Source organism: Xiphophorus hellerii, chromosome 12, assembly GCF_003331165.1.
Source record: "Xiphophorus hellerii strain 12219 chromosome 12, Xiphophorus_hellerii-4.1, whole genome shotgun sequence".
NCBI lineage: Eukaryota > Metazoa > Chordata > Actinopteri > Cyprinodontiformes > Poeciliidae > Xiphophorus > Xiphophorus hellerii.
In genome coordinates this window covers 33,012,208-33,032,229 of record NC_045683.1, presented here as the reverse complement: position 1 = coordinate 33,032,229, position 20,022 = coordinate 33,012,208, and the positions used below count along the sequence as shown (strand labels likewise).

Sequence of the window (20,022 nt, the reverse complement as noted above, 5' to 3'; positions counted from 1 at the left end):
TGTATGCCAACAGAAGCTTCTCATCCACCACCTTAGTGGAGAATGCCCTCTACACATGTTTCATGTGAAATTCATTAGCATATCATTGTTGGCAACCATAATTGTTTAATGAGTTCTTAATAACTAACATGGTAATTAGAATCAGTGGCATAATTATGTGTAGTGGGTGTAGCATTTTGTTTGGAGTAATTATCACCATTTGCAGGCTTTTCCACAAACAAGCAGAGCCCTGAGAGGAGGTGGATGGTGTACACAAACTGTTACAGGAAACAAAAAGAACAGAGATAGGCTGCAGGTCCAAACACAAGTCACTCATACTTAGCTTAGTTGACCATTTCTAAAACTCAGCGGATCAGTCTGGTTGGAGATCTAAACAGAAAAATTGTTCAGAGTTTATTTGATCATATCATGTTTATTTATTAAATTCAGTTTTATGATGCAACATTATCACCTATCTACCTGAAAATCGTCAGGCTTTGTGCATGTTTCAGATGTTACTCAATGGTCAACAGACTAGCAACCTATCACAAATGTATCTGTCTTTTACCCAATGGAAATAGGCACCACGTGCCCTATAGTTAATCCACAATGACCTTGCAAGGATTAAGCAGGTAGAGAAAATGGATGGATCTACAGAAGCTAGTAATAAAAAACAAAAAAACAATGTTTTCTTGATTTTAGTTTTCAAATACAAAATAATTAATTGAAATTAGAGCTGCAAACATACAGGACTTCCTGAATGTGGTATTTTGCAACTAGATGTCTTCTTGAACATTGGGAACTTAAGCAAAGTTAAATCTATTTTGTTTTCACTTTTTGAAAAGACATGTCATTAGATAATGTAGCTCTCCTTTATCTTCCTGTAAGTCTTGCCTTTAAAGAAGCTGGCAGCAGCATTATTCTCTCTGCGATGAAAACACTGTGGAAAATACTTTTGTTCACAGCCTAGTTTATTTAAATAGCCTTGCAGTTCTGTGTGCCTTGTGAAAAGAAAATTTATTGACTGTCCACAAAAGCATTTATTGGAAAACACAATGGACATTAGTGAAGGAAAGCCCTTATGTGCACAGATGAATACAAACACCAGCATGTTGGCTGGGCAGACAAAGACATTATAAAGATTCTGTAAAATCCAAAGCACTTTAATGTTGTTCTATCTGATATCTGTTTCCTCTTCTGTGATACACAATTAAGTGACCACTGGCAAACACTGGTGCCAAACACAGCCATTTTTCCTCCTTGCCACCAGATGGTTCCATTGAGAATGGCTGCAGGGCTGGTGTTTGTCTTCTACTTAGAGCTGGGGTCGTAATGGACTTGCTAATGATTATAAAACACCTGCTCTGTGCATAAAACAAACAGAAACACTGGCCAGTTCCTAGAGCTAAATACCTATGTGATCAGGTTGAAAAGGTCCTGTGCTTGTGCTCAGCAAGTACTTATCCAGGGACACAAACCCTCAGCAGATGTCCGACCTAAAGAGGCTGCAACCTCTTCCACAAAAAACAGTGACACACACATCCTCACAGTCAGTCTCCATAATAGCTAATTGGCTATTTGCTCAATGGAGAGAAAGGCTTGTTTCCACAAAGAGAACACAGCTGTGATGGCCTGTGGTCTCTTCACATGTCAGGCTTGAGTTTCATGTGGTTTAGAGGTGATGTGCACCAAGGCTGTCTCATAATGGGAAAGATGACTGTTGGGAGAGGACAGAACTTGTAACTAACATCATAATTTTATCTGCAGTGATCAGCAAAGTAAAATGTTGCTACAGATGACAGACAATCACCGCAGTTTTGATGTAATTAAGGAATTTAGCTATTTCTTATGTAGGAAAGAATGATGTTGGTGTTCAATAATATGTAGGTACTAAAGTTTATTAATCTAATGAAATATTGTTTCATTAGTCTCAAATCTACCATTCTGTTCTGAAGAAGTGCATTTTTTTTCAAATCGGAGTAATAGCCCACTTTATAGTAGGTTATTAAGGCAGTAACACAGTAGTAGTTGTCCTTGAGATGCATTAATTATAAAGTTGTATGTATACTCAGAATCATTGCTGAAATCTTATGTCTTGCAGTCGTTTAGTAGCTGTCAGGATGTGTCTTTGTCTGGTAGAGTAAGTCAGACCCAACTATAAAGGAGTGTGATTTTAACTTGAAATCTTCTAGCAATGAAACTATTTTGAAGTTAGAGAAGGATGACTTCCTCAACTTCTTGAAAAGTGTGTTTACATTTACATACAAGGCAATACAAAGTGCTTTACAGGAATAAAAGGAAATACAAACAAAATAACAAACCAAAGGAAATAGCAAAACAAGAAAAAGTTAATAATATTGATCCAAAGTAAATAAACTAGATACTCCTATTCAGGGTTGCTAGATAAATACAAGTAAGTATCCTCTGGTCTAATTTCTTTTCTGGTTTGGAAGAATAGGAGTCTAAAAAGTAGTTGCCAAGGTAGTTTTTCTGGATTCTAAATTTGTTCTAATCCCTGTTCTGGGTTGATAGATAGTTATCTAAGTATTCTCGGGACTTTCTAAGTAAGCTCTAAATTTGTAAAAGTAATGAGCACTCCACAGTTTCTAAGAAATAATAAAAATTAAGTGTTCCTGTTGTGGAAGAATTTTTTCTGAAGGAAAAGGAGCAGAGGAAAAAAGCATCTGCCTTCACCGAGAGCAATTATGATTCTTCCATCAAATGAACTGGCCTTTTGGAGGCGTAAACATATCTGAGAACTCACCAAACTTGGTGGACGCATCAGATCTGTGTGAAATTTGTCATATTTTGAGGTTGCTAAAAAATTCGCAAAAAAATGACTCAAAAGCGCCACCCGGCAATTTTCAAAACACCTTGCACATTGACCTTTCTTTAACGTAGAGCAGTGTTTCTCAAACTTTTTCAGGCTGAGGACCACTTAACCCATTTAACAAACACTCATGGACCACCTAATTTGAAAATGCCCTGCAATAACAGAATATCTATATATGTCCAACCTGAAATGAAAGTGCTATTCTCTTAGCTAATGAGAAGTGGCAAAAACCATGAACAAGTCCAGGGTGTTTTGACTTATTTGAGTTAAGTGTAGTTTGTAAGCTTTCCAATGAGCACATGAAAATAAAATGCATGAAAATAAAAAAAGATGTTTTTTTCTACAAATGTGTATTAGCATTATTTTAGGGCTATTTGTAATTTAGAAACACAATAAAAGAAAAATAGATTCATGTTGCTTTGGCAGAAACAAAAACACTCTTCTGCAACAATAAATATAAAAATTATTTACCCACTTCTGTATTTATCTATTGTATTTATTTGCCAATAAATAATTTCACTGTTGTGACCTGGTTTATACCACTAACTCATTATTATTTTTATCTACAATCCTTTGGTAAGCTAAGTACACCTTCCCCTTCCAGACCACTAGAGAGTACCCACGGACTACCAGTGGTCTGTCAACCACGCACGGGGTAATTTTTCTGCCATAATCCAAGAAACATTTTCAGTCTGAAAGCAGGATTCCATGTCTTTTGTTCTCAAAGCTTTTAATACTTTTGCTTACATTTTCATTTTGAAAGCAGGAATATTGAAATTTTGAAAGTTTCATGTCTTTCTTCTCAAAACTTGTAATGTTTGCTCACACCTTTCTCCTCGCCCTCTGGCAGAACTCTCTGCTCAATTACGAAACATTCTCTGCTTGCTTTTGGAACCCCCTTTTGGCACCGTCGCCTGGCAACCTCTCAGCCATTAGAATGAAAGTGTTGTACTAGGTGTGTTTATTTCCTTCTAGCAGATGTGCCTGTGTTGCTATATCGATTGTAGCAACCTGCGCCACTCACTGGATGTAGGGAGTTGAATGGGTGAACAAACTCCTGCCTAAGATCAGTAGGCTGTTAGCGATCAGTAGCACACTACTGGCGGATGTTTAGTGCACTGCGGAGCAGAAAGCTGACGTTGATGTTTCTCCCTACATACAGTAATAGTCCATGTCCTGACGACGGATGTCAGGACATCACAGACATAAAGAACCGCCTAGACATAGCCAGTTATAAATATATGTGAGCTGCAACAGTTAGTCACATCACTGGGATGAGGCTTCCTTTCTTCCTGTCCGAAGATACGTCTTCTTTCTGATGTTGGTATCTGATGATCACGTTGTGTTGTGTGCGTCTATTTATTAAAGAAAAAAAAAACGAACTTAGCGCACCTAAACAAAGATATACAGTATAATAAAGAGCAAAAACGGGTTTGATGAGGAGCTAGCTTAATTAAGCTAAATTAAATTAATTTAAGCTAAATTAGTTAATAGTTCATTGAGTGTGTCTTGGCCTCGGTAGTCTGAACCTAACAGACTCAGTGCTATACAAAACATGTACTCATGAACAGATGCCAAGCTCAAGAACAGATCCCATCCATCCTTTACAGTTACAAAAATGTTTGTCTTAATGTATGGTTACAAACCACCATCCACTGTGCCTCTTCCGCTCAGCTCGTTCAAACTAGCAGCAATTAGCAAATTGCTGCACATCTGCAGCAATTTGGAACTGCATATTTGCTGACCTCATCATAGGAACTACTTCTCTGTTCAGTGCTCCAATGAACTTATGAAAATGCTTAAAAGAGGGATGTTGATGTGATGACATCCTGAATGCAGAGTGTCTGAAAGAGCAACAACTTCTTAAAGAGTTCTCTTTCAAGGCATTAAACTGCCTAATTTTCAAGGCATTAAATTGCAAAGTCAATTTAATGCCAGTCATTTTTTATTGACTGAAAATGACATAATTACTTGATTGCACTATAAAATGATGCAATATGATTGGAAACCCTTAATTCTGCCTATTTAATAACTTTATAAATATATTTTTCAGCCATCGTCTACTTCTAAATTTGCCATATCTGAATTATCAGTCGTTTCTCACATCAGCTACATAAAAGTTGAGTTAAATGCGATATGACCTTTCAGACTGCAGGCACCTTGAAAACTATTGGATACATATTTGATTTAGTACTAGATATGGAAGTTTCACAGATCAGATTTTTTGGGAAGTAAAAAGATTGGAATTGAGACATTCAGAGTGTCATAAAAAAGTCAGATATGAGTCACATTAGAGCAAAAAAAGTGGATTTGGGTCACTTGTGCCTGCTGAACATAGCTTTAGACACCATCCGAGGCAGAATCTGTTTGTTGAAGAGGACAGCATTAGGCTCTTGAGTCAACTGAGTGCTGACAAAACGATCAATGAAAAAATGTCTCCTGTTTCATATCTTGGTGGTCTTGTAAGGATCCCTCTAGGGGACCAGAGGAAAAAAAAATTCTGTTGTGTTCCCTCACAATATTTTTGCGTTCCCTCTCAATAAGTTTTGCATGCCCTTGCAATAAGGTTACTGCAATATTTGCTGGTCTACTTTGTATACAGTTACAAATGTCAATTTAGAATTTCAATTATATACACATATAAGTGAAAACGTGTTTACTCTTAACTCTTTGGTGTAAAAAACTGATTGAAAGTCGATTTATTCACTGCATGTTTATGTACAAAGTAAGTGTAAGGTTGCCACGGAACTACACATGAAAACGGCCCTTTAAACCATTCAGATTACCAATACAAAAAAGACACAATCAAAACTGTCAGATGACTTGTTACTCTGTGATAACTCAGGAATAGTCCAAACAGTTTGGATGTATTTTTTTCTCTTTTTCCTACTTATGGAAAGTTTCTGTTTATATAATTTTGTGGTGCATTTCTATCCTAAAGAAAAAGATATAAAACTTCAGATATTTCACAAGATATTTAGATGCATGGAAAAACCTTACAAAAAAATTATATAATTTACGGTGTATGGCCACCGTAAGAAAGGCTTACAGTATTCAACTATGCTGCATGAACTGATTAGTACGATTACGATAGAATCCAAACCTATTGCGAGGTAACGCAAAAGTATTGCGAGGTAACGCAAACGTATTGCGAGGTAAAGCTAAAGAATTGCAAAGGAAGAATTTTTCCCCATGCCCCCTAGAGGGCTCCATAGCCTTGAACCTTGCACTGAGCTTTGAGTTCATTATTTATTTTTTGGGAAAACGTCTGTGTTTCAGAAAGCTTTTTTGCCCTGACTGATTGGTTCATTCTTTCTGTGTGGAGTGGAGAGGCGAGCTGACGCAGAACTGATCTCCATGTAACCAGGAAACAGCGGGTACGGGAGCTGCAGCAGCCAAAACACTGCTGAAGTTACTGTATATCCTTACCTTCGCGTAGATATCAGCTAATTCTCTGAAATACAGTCCAGTCCAGAGTGTAAATCAGCTGACCAGCTTCTTCTTTGTTTTAATGGCCTCTTTAGCAGTACGCTTTCAGTCATGTTTGCCTTCATATTTTGAAGTAGTTTGAATACTTTTCTTAATTTCTGCATGAATGATGGCAGACATATGCTACATAGTGGGAAAAGTGATTTTTGTATTTTTGATCTTGGTTGTATTTTGCATGTTTATATTGTGTTGTAGTTTTTTTTCCCTTTAATTTAAGGGACAATTCAAAAACGGTCTGAACTGAGGCTTGGTTGTCTAGTAAGGAGGCGGAGTGCAGTTATTCAGCTGCTCATAAAAGTGTCTGCAAAGACTAATTGAGGCCAGGTAAAAGGAGTTAAAGTAGAAGGAACAGCAGGACGGACATTGGGCGACTGAGACCGGTGCGCTCCAGGACGAGGAGTAAGTGGAACCTACACGCTGGGCTCAGAGTCTGGAGGAGGTGGACAGACGGCCTAGCACAGATGATCAAGGCAAAGGGAAACCTCTGCCCACGCCTGTGAGTAGCGCTCCATTTCAATCTAAGATGATCAGATTGGAGATTACCACTGGAAAACACACTGTCAAACAGATTCGTGGTGTGTGGATGCTGGCATTTTCCTGTTGTTCTTCTAGTTGGTTCAGTCGAACTAGGCGGTGTGGCAAACCTGAGGAGTGGAGTGGTGCCAGAACGTCATGGGATCAACTGTATGCAGGCAGGAGGAATACACTGCAGACAGATCACTCCAATCTGAGACAACACAGCAAGCGGGACTCAATCAGTGACTCCCTGTACCAAAAGTGGCCCCTCATCTGGTGACTTTTAAAGACAATTGTTGGACTGTGCTTTTTATCCAACAAGAAGAAATTGTTTTGAGTCCACTACTAATGGTGATTAGAAAGAAATTATCTTGAACTTGATTGTTCCTTGGTTTTTGAGTTGCTTGCTCCTCCTTGTGTGTAAGACTTGGCTTGGGACCATACAGGTCACACATATTTACACCATGAAATTAGCATGTCACTATAAAATTTATGTCTCCGTACAAGTTTTTTTTTTTTTTTTTTTTTTTTCCAGTATTGTCGTGAAAGATGTGATATGGACCAACCTGTCAGGTATTTCTGCAGCTGGCAGTAGGACCACTGGGAGGAGGCAGAGGAGCCTGATGTTTCCACAGATGATCTGTCTCATGGTATGCTGGTAGCACATTTGTTTTTTTACACAAATATGTAAGACATTTTTTTAGAAAGGTGCAACTTTAAATATGTTTGATATTTAACAGTACATTATGTATGTGTAAATAATATATTGTCACACTTCAGAATAAGTCTCAGAGTTCTAAAGGTTTATGTGCTTGGGTCAATTCCCTTTATTTGTCCACATAATAAAATTAATTCTTATGCAGATGATTCTCAGTTATATCTATATGTGAAGTCTAATTACTCATTTCATGGTAAAGGTAAATGCATCCCTCTTATTGTTTATTTTTTGGAATTAATTTTTGTAATAACTGAGATGACAGTGGGTTAGGGTTAGGGTTAGGCCACTGCTGTCAGTTAAGAACAGGCAACTGAGGCTACAATTTACACAGGCTCACCAAAATTAAACAATAGAAGACTGGAAAAATGTTGCATGGTCTGACGAGTCTCGATTTCTGCTGCGACATTTGGATTGGTAGGGTCAGAATTTGGCGTCTACAACATGAAAGCATGGATCCATCCTGCCTTGTATCATCCTTTTATGACCACAGATTACCCATCTTCTGATGGATACTTCCAGCAGGATAACGCCATGTCATAAAGCATGAATCATCTCAGACTGGTTCCTTGAACACGACAATGAGTTCACTGTACTCAAATGGCCTCCATGGTCACCAGATCTCAATCCTATAAAGCAACTTTGGAATGTGGTAGAATGGGAGATTTGCATCATGGATGTCCAGCTGACGAATCTGCAGCAACTGCGTGATGTTATCATCTGAATATGGACCAGACTCTCTGAGGAATGTTTCCAGTACCTTGTTGAATCTATGCCACAAAGGATTAACCCTCCAGTTATGTTTGTTTCTGAGGTACAGCAATAAAGGTCCTGGGTCAATTTGACCTGTGGATTGTTTAATCATGCAATAGTGTCAGAAACCCAAAACTTCCTCCAAAACATTTTTGTATCTGATTATCAACTGCAATACTAACCGTTTCAATCAATATTTGTGCAATGGTGTTTTTTTATTTCTCACAAATAAAGGATCAATGACGACAATTTACTCATTTGGACATAAAAAAAATGGAATTTACATTTTTTACGTCCACTGAAAAAAAAACTACAAACAAAAAAAAAACAAAACAATAATTTCCTTGAAATTGATCTTTTGTAAAAGTTTTTATATTACATTTAGATTTTTTTTTCAATGGGTGAGCATTATAATTGAACTTGAGACACATACACTGTTCTGGGTTAAATTGACCCGCTGATTAAAAACGAGACGAATGAGTCATTCAGAGACTATTTATGTTTTCCTCCACTTCTGCTGAGTGTCACTCAGTGTGGGTGGAATTTGACAATGGGAACAGAAAATGTTCATGTCAAAAATTGTACGAACACCTGCTTTCTCGCAGTTTCCTAGTGAAGTAAAGAGAATAGTGAGAAAGTGGGCTTGTGTGCATGTGGTTGGGTGTTTGCGTGTGTGTGTGTGGTGAAATATGGTTCATAGTTGCAAGGAACCATATAGAATTGGGCATTTTTTAATCTATTTTACCCTTCAACTTGACTGTCGGGTCACAGTGACCCGAACAGCATCTATGTACACGTAATATGTAGACGCAGGGGTTTGCAAATGTGCAAAATGAATACATTTTCAATTTATATGTAGAGTGCACCTATTGAGACAAATAGAAAAAGTTTCATGCAAAAAAAAAAAAATACTTCCAACTATTTAACATTTTTTAAAAACTTTAAAACGGGTCAATTTTGTATGTTATGGTAAAACATAACAGGAGGGTTCAGGCAGTTCTGAAGGCAAAAGGAGGTCCAACCCAGTACTGGTAAGGTGTACCTAATAAAGTGGTCGGTGAGTGTAAATCAATAGAATTAAGCAAATCCTTCCCACATAGTGAAGCTGACCTAGAGCTCTTCATGGACAGGCGCCAGACTATATTAAGAACCTCATCCAGCCTTATGTTTCGACTAGGAGCCTCAGGTCGTCCAATCTGAACTTGCTGATGGTTCCTAGGACCCTTTTTAAGACTCGAGGAGACAGATCTTTTAAAGCTGTGGCGCCTCGCCTCTGGAATGAGCTACCTTGTACCATTCGATCTTTGGATTGTATAGACACTTTTAGGAAACAACTTAAGACCCACTTTTTTAAACTTGCTTTTTAGCTTAATACTGTGTTTTATTGTTTTGTATGTTGCTTTTAATTTATTTTATTTTTTACACTTTGTGCAGCACTTTGTGACCCTGGTCTGTGAAAAGCGCTATAGAAATAAAGTTTACTTACTTACTTACTTACTACACAAACAGCTCTTGTAAACATAATAATCTAATCACTGCCTATGCCCACAAAAAGACTTACAAAGATTTGTTTTAAAGATAATTACAGAAAGTACATTTTTACATTTCACATTTGGCAGTTTTATATAAAGACATAATGAAAAGTGGATGGCTGTGGTTAAATGGTATGAAGTAAAGAAGACTTAGTTGGATCCTTGGTTTTCCTGTTCATCTGCTTAAATGCTAATCCTGCATTGGCTTGTCCACCCACTCCTTATGCCCAACTCAGTTGAAGAGCATGTCATAAAAAAAATTAAGCGTTCTGTGAGGCACATTGGTTAATATTTGAAAAATGAAATAGAGTACAGATAATTTACCTCTCAGCATTTTTATGTAATCAGTCCTATATGTTTGTACCTATAAGGTACTAGAGCAACTAATCATTTGAGGATGACCTTGTCTTCTTGACAGTTGCTGCCAAAAGCTAAGCTATCATGTATGAACATGAAATTAGTCATATGAATACATCAATACCTCTCTTAATAGCAATCCCAAATAAATGACACACTTTGTCCAGGTTTTAAAATGATATTGCTCCATAAATGAAAGTTCAACAAAGTAAAATCAGGTGCATTTCCATAAATTTCCCTAATGGACTAATTTGTTTTAAACAAAGGACAAATTTTGCACAATATTGCTGCTTTCATCCCAAGGTCCCTGATTTTCATATAAAAGTCTTATTTGGAGGCACTCGGTGACTTGGCAGACAAAGCAGTGTTGGTCAAGAGCATTGCTGGCTCGATACTTGTCTTTGCCTCTGTATGATAACCGCATTGGGGAACAAAATATATTCAGCAACAAATGAGAGCAGGTTGAAAGGAGCAACAGTAATGAGCTAATCAGGCTCAATTACTGCTACATTCTACTTCTGTTTACTTGTTATTTTTAGGCATTTTGAGTGCAAAAGTAAATGAGTTTTACTAAAGCCTTGAAGGATTATCTGGGAGGAAAATCCAGCAAAAAGGAATTGCGATCATGAAACATTAGGAAACAGAGATAGCTTAGGTTAAAAAAAAATCAACCCACCAAATGAAACCACCCAAGTCCTATTCCACATTAAAATTTATTTTTTCTGTAATTCAGTAACTAAAATACTGTCACACGTGAATCAAAAAGTAAGCATGCCAATTCAGAAAATCTTTGTTTTCTGAATGGTTTTGTTTTTTGTCAAATCAAAATGTTTAGATTTCACATCACCTGTTACTTGATATAAGTTCTATTAATAGCGTGACTTATAAATTCAACATTAATTTGACAACAATTCATTACCTTTGTCTCCTGCTTAGGAGGAGTCTGCTTTATGTTTTACATTACTTTACTTTTTTTTGGTTTGTTTTTACCAAGAGCTTGTCCTTGTTTCATTTATTTGAACTCTGTTATTAACCCACCTGGTCTTTGTTTGCCGAGTACCACTCAGCCTGTGGTTCATCTACCTGGATTTCCTGACTTGCTTGTCTTTACATTTCTATTGTACTCCATCAGTTTTTACCTGCCACAGAGGCACATTAGATATTTCACATCTTGCTGATGTTGCTTACATTGCAGAGTATGTCATGTGGTAAATCTTATTCCTTTTTTTCTTGAGTATATGTATTTGTGTTCAAGGTTGTTTATTCTGGGTCTCTGTGATGCCCTCTTATGGACTAGCAGCCTGTCCATGGCAAACATCCCTCGCCTCCTTACCCAATAACTGCTGGATATTGGCATCAGCTCATCAGTAAACCTCCAAGGATATGCTGGAATAGACAACAAATGGATGTTTTTATTAAAAGAACATAATATCACATGAATTTAATTTCTGCTTTTGAAAACACTTTGCTTATTCTAAGCAAAGACATTGACAAGGGTGCTTTATTTTTAGTTTTACAATATACTTTTTTTTTTATTGTTTTAAAGTTTTTCTCTTCCTGAAATAAATGTTAGCATAGTTTCTCACTTGATTGATCAGAATTTACTTAAGTGGACTTAATACACCGATGTATATCTAATTTAATTCTCACAATCCATGTATTTAACTTATAACTTAATTAACTTCATCTCATGATGTGTATTAGTGGACCCAAAAGCAGCAAGCAAGACTGAAAGTCCTGTTGTGTATTTAATAGAGATGGGCCATCTGAAGCCAGGCTTCGAGGCGTGCAGGAGTAAAAAGGGGGCATGTCAGATTGTGTTGGCTTTCTGAAAACCACGTGACTTACAACAAACGATGCCTGGCATTACTTGGGTCACGTGACTGCTTCATTTTGCTGTCGGTTTTCAAAATAAAAGAGCAATGAGCCGTGCTGCTTCATGGGTTGTGAAGTCATAAAGAACAATACATGTAAACTCATACATTAAAGAACAAGAGTGTGTAGAGAAACAAGATAACTAGAAACACTACAAAGGTCTGAAATAAAGAAACACAAGAATGAGAAAGATCTAACAAGAAATCAGTAACAACAAATAATCAAAAAGTGTTAAACAAAAAGGTGAACTAAGATATAACTGATACAATAAAGGAGGAACTGCTAAAACATAGAGCACAAAAACAAACCCAAAAAACCAGTCTTGACACTTCATTTAACAAGAAGTATGCACAAAAATTTACATTATTTGATTCAAGACAAAGTTGAGTTTTTAGAATAATTCTCAAATGCATAAATACGTTTTATTCTTTTCTCAAATTGCACAAATTTCACTCAACTTGCGCTCAGAAAAAATAGTAGTTTCTAAAAAAAAAGAAGACTTTATAAGATTTGCCTGAGAACATGTTATGAAGTTCAGAGTCTGACTTTAGCATGAAATGAGCAGAAGAGGAGATGACTCAGAGCCAAGCAGGATCTGTCTACTCCTGGGAGGACAGAATAGAGGTTCCTGGTTAACTAGCTCGGGGTAGCATTGTGAAAGAACTGGGGAGGAGTTCAGCTGGAAACGAAACAGATACAGACCCACAAAATAACAGGTGCCCCTCCCCAACTTCAGCTGGTGCCACTGTGAACCATGAACCCTGACTTGACCTTGTGTATAAAGACCTCTCTCTCACTGTCTCTGCCTGGGTCTCATACCCTTCCCCCTCCATTTTCCTCCAGTCGCTCAGCTTTCCCAAAGCGAGTCCCTTCAAAGAGCTGAGTAGCACTTCAGGGCAGCACTGAGAGACTGGAGAGAAAGGGAGGTGCAAGTGTTACTGTACTTGCTGTAGCGGAAACAATTTGGAAATAAATCATGCTTTTTTTGAAACCCTTGAGGCACCTACATCTTTCTATCTATTTTTCTCTCTCTCCCTCTATTTGTGAGGGAGGTGTGGGGTGACACTAAATTAGCATAAAGGAACAAGTACGACAACAGCAGACTGAAAGAGCTAAGCAGTGGGTGGATGAAGTATGTAATTGAATGGGACTCTGTTGTAAATAATGGTGTGGGGTGGGACCTCATCCCCATCTGGTCTTTTTAAAGAATACCTTGTAGTAATTACCCCCCAGACAGCATTGTCGCACGCCCGAGCCGTCCAGCCAGGTGCCTGCAGTCCTGCTGCGTACAGCCTTTCACTGGCACCGCATGCTGCCCGCACAAAATGGACCCAAGGTCACCACCCTGTTTTGTAAATTCCCACTCCAATATTTGAAATAGCTCAAAAACCCATGCAACTTGAAGTGGAAGCTTAGCGATATCAAATTTGTGTTGAAGTTTTATTTTTGTCAAGATTCAAGATTGTTTTCCTCCAAAATTTTCCAATAATTCATCTTTCTAACTCTCTCTTGTTCACCCTCTCTCTCTCTCTCTCTCTCTCTTTCTCTCTCTCTCTCTCTCACACACACACACACACACACACACCCACGCCCACACACACGCACGCACACCCCCACACACACACACACACACACACAAATGACATCTGGAATTTGAGGACAACACTGAGCATATTCTTGTTTCAATTACTTTTATTCAGCATTTGATAACAAATCCAGGATCTCTTCAGAGTTCCTTCTCCACTTCATGAAGAGCTCTTCTGTGTTCTGGGAGTATGCCTGGCTGCCCTCAAAGGAGAGTGTCTTTTCACCAGTCTTGACCCTCTTAAGGGACAAGACAAGTTCAGAGAATAGCTCTTGGAGACCTCCTTAGGGGTCCCTCTCATTCGTTTCTTTTCTATTTTATTTGTGTCAATGCTGCTTATGGACAAGTGTGGGAAATTATTCTACCTTTCATATTGGGGGAGATAGTCTGTTCACAACTTCTTGTTATATAGATTTCAGAAGCTGGGTTTTGAAATACAGTATGTTGATATTTTTGATTAATTCTAGTGTAGTTAAATGCTGCTTAAAAAAATGTTCCAGAGATATTTCAATCTGTAACTTTGGACAGCTGATTGGGACTTTACATCAGTACAGTAGATTATGAAACGGCCAACTGCTATACATTTTTGGAGGTTGGTTGATTCCACCAAGCAGTGTTCAACGGATGTTATTCTTATCTTTAGAATTTTTCTTATAAAAAAAGTGCTGTAAACTCTTCTCTCTTCACTTAGCTCTCATAGAAAATCTGAGAGGTTAACGAGGCCTCCGGACATAAAGGTCTTTGAGCTTATTACTTTACTCTTCAACCTACAAGTGAAAGCATGCAAAAGACTGGTTAGCAATTATATAAAGTTTGTCCTTGCTGACAAAGAAGTTTTTTTATTGAGAGTGGCATTGATCCTGTTTCATATGACATTTTTGGTTGAAATGTAAATCAAGACATATTTAAGTCAGGGTTGCATTTCACATTACTCACACACCTTTTGCGTTGTGCTCAGAAATATTCTATGAAACTGAGTGCTTTGCCACTCCAAAACACCAACTTTGCTAAACTGAAACCACTTACTTGGCAGAATTATTAGGGTCATTGTCCATTGGGAAGACCCTTTTGTGCCCAAGGTTTTACTCCTGGTTTATATCTTGATCAGGTGCATTAGTATCTCTACATAATATTATTCCTCATGAAAATATTTTGTAAAGATCACCAGACTTTCCTGTAGCAAAACATTCACACAACATGACACTTCCACGTCATTATGTTGCAGTACAAATTTTCCTTTCTTTCTTCTTGCAAATGTAATGTTGGGCATTAATGAAAAATTTTATTGGTTCATCAGCCCTCAAAACATTTAGACAATGTTGCCTTTGACCCTGAGTACATTTGCAACCTGGTATTTGTCTTTTTATGTTGCTTATAGGGAAATTACTTGTTCGACTACGAGTGGCATGTGTTAATGACACTCTAAGCAGGTCTTCTTCTGTTGTTCTGGGACTGTATCAGTGAGTCAGTTGTCAAACATTCATCTCTGGAACAGAGAAGCTGTCTTCTTCCTGAACAGTACCATTATTCAATTTTTTAACATTAGACTATTTAATCTTCAGAAATCTGAAGCAGATAAAAATAATTTTGGTAATCTGAGTTAATGTCAGCCAGTATGAAAAATGATATTTGTCTTTCACATAAAATGTATGCAAACATCTGGCTTCAGTAGTGTAAAGGGATTTTAATTATGTATATGACAAGAAAATGTAAATAGATTTTGTGTATTTCTTTGTCATTTCAGAAATGAAAAAAAAAACAAAATCTTGAATAAATAAACAACACGTTATTTAATGCTGACAATGACAAAATTTACACCCATTACATAAATAAACTCATATTCATATTTTTGTTAAAATAATTTTTAATTAATCAAATATTAATGTGAACTTGGTATTTTGACATGCAAATATATCTACTGTGTTTCCTTTGGATGACGATCAGTTTTACATTAAGCAAAAGCTCTGCAGGGACATTGATTAAACATAGAGAAGAGAAAGCCTAGAAGTCTACATGCAGGCCGACTTTTCCACTGAAGCAGCTGTCTATCTGAATATTTGAACATGATGCTTAGGAGATGGCAGGCTGTCTCAGTGGCCTCTTGTGGAGTGCCCTAACATCTGTTTAGCAGCTCTCTGCAGGGCCCTGCTGCTGTTTATTGAATATTGACAATTGCAAAGCATTTCTCAGGGGACAAAAGAATACACAGTAATAGCAGAGGGACTCAGCCTAATAAATGTCAGGGAGCCCAAAATATGTGTACGCAAATATTTTTTCTGATAGTATCAGCAGACTTGATGGAATGATAGATAGATAGATAGATAGATAGATAGATAGATAGATAGATAGATAGATAGATAGATAGATAGATAGATAGATAGATAGATAGATAGATAGATAGATGCATGCTACATACATACATACATACATACATACATACATACATACATACATACATACATACATACATACATACATACATACATACATACATACATACATACATACATACATATATACATAGATTTTTAGCAAAATATCTGAATTTTTTTATATCTAAACAGACTTGTTACTACTGTTAAGAAAAATATAGGCATTGACATATCATCAGAGCAGTGTACCAGATATAAAAGTGGCATTATAGATAAAATTGATTATTATTACTACTACTACTACTACTGCTACTACTACTATTAATAATAATAATAATAATATATAAAAATCCACTTATATGGATGATGATTTAGTTTATTTTGATGGGAAAGCTTCATGGAAAAGCAGTCAAATAAAACCGTTACCTGGAAATTCTAGCTGGTATTTTTTGCTGGTTTAGTGCAATAAACAAATCTGAGACGTTTCTGTGATAGCTGTTTTCTTCAAACAAATTGCGAATTTCATTTACAAATTCCACATATTTCACTACAAATGTCATATTACAACTCAATGGTTAAGGTTTTGAATACCTATGGTAAAGAAGGGAAGTTCAAACACTGGATAAAATGTTATGTCAATGAGCAAACATACATGACACAATGGCGCACAGTTAATTTATTACGACTATTAAGTACTAACACAGTAAATTGCGCCAATGAGATAAACAGGAATCAGGGATTACTGCTCCTACTGGGAATCATTATCCTACTGCTGTGCACTGAAAATTATTTTTTATGTTTTAAAAGTAGTGCAGCCAGAGATGTACATCTTTTCAGGTGGAGATAATAATAATAATAATAATAATAATAATAATAATAATAATAATAATAATAATAATAACATTATTATTATTAATTATTATTAATTAATATTATTATATATAGTAATATTGTATTATTAATATAATAATAATATAATAATAATACTGTTATTATTATTATTTATTATTATTATATTAATAGTACAATATTATTATATATAATAATATTATTATAACAATGATATTATTATTATTATTATTATTAACAACAACAATAATAATAATAATAATAATAATAATAATAATAACAGTTATTATTTCTCTTATTATTATATCATCATTATTATTACTGCGATAAAATGCTGTTTAGTCTAATTTCTTTTAGACAGATAGTGCACCCTCTATTATTTGTCTGGTTTAAATAATCTGGTTTAATCTCTCCCACCGTTATTTGATCAATGGTGGAAGGTGAAAACAATGACTATGTCGACGTAAAAGATTTTGGGTTTTGTTCTTTTCTCAACACTGTAGATTATTGGTGTGGCACTATAAGCAGGTATGCATCGGCTTTTAGCACATTCATTTCTTTCATTCCATTTGAATGGGGATTGACCAAGAGTAAGATGATTTCTATAAGTATACGTTTCAACGCCAGGATTTTTTCATTTAGTACAGTATTCAGCATAAATCTGTCATGCATATTAGAAAGTGTGCCATGAGTCACAGAAAGCTGTACATTTGGAACAAATAAATACAATCAATAATGCACTGAAAAACATTTTCTTGAACCAATATATTTTTGTGAAACATCTTAAAAATAAATGCTTTTATAGAGTTTAAAGTGAAAATCAAAAAACAGAGATGAAGTTATAAAAACAAATTCATCTTCACATTTTCTGCAGAAAAATACATCAGCATATCTATCAGCAGTGTGATTCAATAAAAAAAACAAAAAAACATTTCGATCAAGTTCTTTTTATACTGATAGTCCTTTTTCACTTTTTTTCTTTATACTTATAATAATAGTATGTTGTTCTGTCTATAGAACGCAGCATTTCAACTCTGTGGATTTGTATATCTTCCAGGCAGATTTTCACATATTTGTGGTATATTTTCACATATATCACTTACAAAAAGTGCATGATATATGGTTTGACCATTATTTCGGCAATTATCCATCAGGATAACAGAATAAATTTCAGGCAAGCAGGTTTTTTTTGTTTGTTTCTTTTTATGTTTTCCGTGTTGTGTTTTCTAAAGGGCCTCAGTGACACATTTTTTACAAGCAAGGATGAAATCTTGATTACACACTGACCGTGAGCCATTTTAACCTTTGATCTCTATCCAGAAAAGGAGAGAATCAAAGGGACAAAAAAGAAACATACTATTTACTGCTCTTTATTGATTCTGCTGGGGTGCTGAAAAGGTCTTCGGGCATGCCCTTGCCAAAGGATACTAATTTACTCGATCAAGTCTGTCGGAATATCGACTGTGAGGAGGCTGAGCTCCTGCCATTGTGTTTGCTTCAGCAGGGAGCTGGTCTGTAAAACAGGATTACAAGAGGTCAGACAGCCAGTGAAAGGATGTCCATCACTTTCTGGGGGCCAACTCAAAGGGGCGGGGCCTAGGAGACATGATTAAGTTGTTGAGGAGCAGCAGGGAGGGCAGGCTGCAGCCTTACCCTTCCAGAATCCACATGCAGATTTGCAGTTTGTTAATGTGTGCATTTCATGGGTACATAGACACAGACGGCTTTGTTGCAATTACAAAAGGTAATGAAGGAGGACTTATACAAAAGAAACAAAAACTCTTGAATGAATTGTTTTAGAATGTGCTAAATTATCTTCTAACATCCATCTAGCTTTATTTTTGCTGATGTTTCTTCTAAATACTGATAATATAACAGCTATAAATTCTACACAAACTAACATAAGATCAGGTCAGATGAATTTGCATGAAAACATACATGATTGTTAACTGAAACCAGGAAAATATCACGTCTGTGTTCATGTCTCTTGACTGGCTTCTTGTTAAGAATTGTTCAGAACGAGGAGCTCCTCCTGGATGTTCCTCGTTCTAGATTGGTCTGTCAGGGAGAGCGTGCCCCAAAACTCTAGAATAACCTTCCATTATTAATGCAGTTGTCAATATACATTTTTATATGTATGACATTTTTATTTTCAGCTGAACACATCACAAAGAAGGACCTGAAGTAAGTCTTTAATCTTCTGATTAAAACTATTGGAGACCTGTAAAACAAGCCTTAAAGGGCAAAAGAAATTTAAATTAAACCAGGGCAATTTTTTTCTGGGTCTTCCACTTTGTTATACTGTACCACTAATTCTGAAAAGCAAAAATGTTTCACATACATATCACTTCAAACCAAGATAGTGGTGATGATGATGGGTGGGGGTCCGAATTCTAATATGACTTCATAGACCGCTTGCCAGCCTTGAGACAGGAACACTCCTTTCTGTGTCCTGCCTCCCCAGCAGGGTGTTCATCCTTTCACCAATTTTATCAGTAAATAAATCATGACAGTATGAAGTGCAATGTGCAACAGGACTAGAGATTGGATAACAGTCCGAAAGGCGTGGCAGACTCTAAAATATTAATGATCCTGATTACATTCTGCCTTAGCGACAAAGGCTTCTGAAATGCTTCATGACTGGGATGGGCTGCGTTTCAGAGGAGCTGCCACGAAACACATTTAAAATCAGAGGACACTGCAGAGAAAAAAAAGAACATCACATCCTCACACATGTGGTCATCTCAGCTACTTTGTTAAATATATGTTAGAATTTTGTACCTTCAAAAATATTTATATCTGGGGTATAAACTGAAAATGCTCACTAGTTCAAACTTTGGCAAAAATACAAGAAGAAGTGTTGCCCATGTATTCATTACCAGATGTATTCATTTCCAAATGAGAAAGAACAGACTTACTGTTTGCACTCACTGCTTTAGCTATCCACGCAAAACTGAAAAAAATGCATCTTCTAGCTGTGGAGACAAAGACTTGCATTTACAAATGTTAAGTCTTACAAAGTAAAAACATAGGTAGATGTGTCATGTTTGTAGTGAGCAACTTGCTTACTGAAAACACTTCTGCTTTGTCAAATTTAAAAGTAATATTGTGAAAGTTGCATGGTGGATTATTGAAAATTTAGGGATCAGTTGATTGTGAGTGACAAT

At 36.4% G+C, this 20,022-nt stretch overlaps 1 long non-coding RNA gene across 1 annotated transcript; it reads left to right on the top strand.

Annotated features, from left to right (window-relative positions):
- Window positions 1-6,153: 6,153 nt before the first annotated feature.
- On the top strand, window positions 6,154-7,679 carry LOC116730267 (uncharacterized). Its single transcript, XR_004341290.1, has 2 exons — window positions 6,154-6,797; window positions 6,914-7,679. It is a non-coding gene; the product is annotated as an uncharacterized LOC116730267 (long non-coding RNA).
- Window positions 7,680-20,022: the final 12,343 nt, after the last annotated feature.